The sequence below is a fragment of the Salarias fasciatus genome, chromosome 22 (genome assembly GCF_902148845.1).
Source record: "Salarias fasciatus chromosome 22, fSalaFa1.1, whole genome shotgun sequence".
Taxonomy (NCBI): domain Eukaryota; kingdom Metazoa; phylum Chordata; class Actinopteri; order Blenniiformes; family Blenniidae; genus Salarias; species Salarias fasciatus.
In genome coordinates, this window is record NC_043765.1 from 14,062,368 (window position 1) to 14,064,312 (window position 1,945).

Here is a 1,945-nt window from a genome sequence, read left to right on the forward strand (position 1 = left end):
GAGCAGGTGGGTGCATGGGGAGTCATGTGACTGGGAAAGAGAGAAAAGTCTGAGATCTGGAGGGAATTTCGAGAGATGAGGTTTCACTAATATAACAGACACCGAATGTCCAAATGAGTATAAATCTGTTTTATTAATCTACCAAGAAAAATGTTGACTGCTCTTGATCTTGATTGAGATCTTGTCTGCTGTTTGCATTTAAAAAATATGATATTTTGAACTTGATATAATGAGGAAGAAACAATAAAATAAACTGATATTGCTTCCAGACAGACATGAATTTACCACAGTTTCAGCAACATTTCTGCTTCAGCTCATTTAAACATGGATGGATGTGCGTGCATTTCCACACATAATCCTGTCAGGATCTCATTGCAGTTTGATTGGACATTTGGGACGTCCTGAAGGAAAAGAGAGGCGGTGAAAAGATGGACTGATGAAACAAGTCTGCAGCCTTTTTGTATGCAGGCACTGTGGCAGACAGCACAGTACGAAACCTTTTATTTACGCCTGTCTTTGTGCATTTGTATTCTGAAACACTTTTCACCCTCACCGTGCTGTCTCGGGCTCAGATTGGCCTGGCTTTCCTCCTCCTGTGACCCCCTCCTCTTTCTTTCTTCGCACTGTTTGTATTTTCTTCCCTCTCCTATCTCACTCTTTATCTCATTTACACACTGAGCCCTCCGGGGATAAATCCTTCACTCCCACTCTCCTCTGAATGTGGAAACTCGATACTTTCCCTCAAGTTTACTTCTCTCACTATGGTAAAAGCCTGTCTGTGCTGATGAAACTTTAGTGTATTCCTTTCAACTTTGAGACAGTCCAGGCGACTGCCATAAAACAACTGGACTGGTCCCACTGTTTCTGGGGCCAAACCATCTCTCAGTGTCTTTTTTTTTTGTTTTTTCAATGTGTGTGTTCCTCAGAGGAGGACATGGATATCGGGAGGAAGAGCAGGGATGCAGAAATTCATTGGAGAAAAGGCCAGACAGGAAATGACCTCCCAGGGTGAGTGGCTTCCCCAGGGGTTGTATTTTTCTCTGCCTTCCTCTCACTCATAAGACACCCACTCACTCACAGGGCTATAATGTCCGATGACGTCTACGAACAGATATGCATGAGAATGAGGCCGAACCGAGAGTGTTCTCAGTCTGCACGCTGCAGCAGTCATGCATTAGCTCACCACTGGAAACAACTGCATCACCTTTATGATCAGGTTGGTTGGGAAGGCATATTTTTATGTTTTCCTGCATGAATGAGATTTTAGGCTAACTTTGATCGACATCTGTAGTTACAGACTGTTGCAGGTGAGGTTCAATCCAGGTGATCAGAAAAACTGCAAAGTACTTCTGAAGTTCATCAACACTCAATAGGAGTGAATGATGATGACTTTTAGTAACTGTATAATACAAATTAACACCCATAAACATTCAAACTGTAATAATAGAATAGGACAGTATCAGTTTTTTAAGTAGTCTGCATTTTTTGAATACCTCTTGACAAATCTTAGAAAGCTTTTTTTTTTTAACATTCTTTTAGAGCTCAGTGAATCCCCTTCAAATTTTGTTATTTGAATAGATATGCCTTGGCCTTACATTTTTCATTCGTTACACATTCGCTACACAATTTCTGTTACATATATTTCTATTATATTTATTAGTGATTAATTGAATTTCTATCTTTTTCTAATGATTATGAAATTCCAATAATGCTCTCTGGCGCCCCCTCCCAGAGGAGGACGAGCACTGGTGGAAACAGATCCTTGAACGAGGAAACTTGATTTTTGTCACAGTTCACGCTTTCTTATCGCTTTATATCTATCTCTGTACTAATTATAATTAATTTTAACGTAAGGGGAGACATGAGATTATGCAGATGGATTTGAACTCATCTGTTTTCTGTGCAACACAGGGCCGAAAGTTCAGAAACACTACTTCTGTTTTTT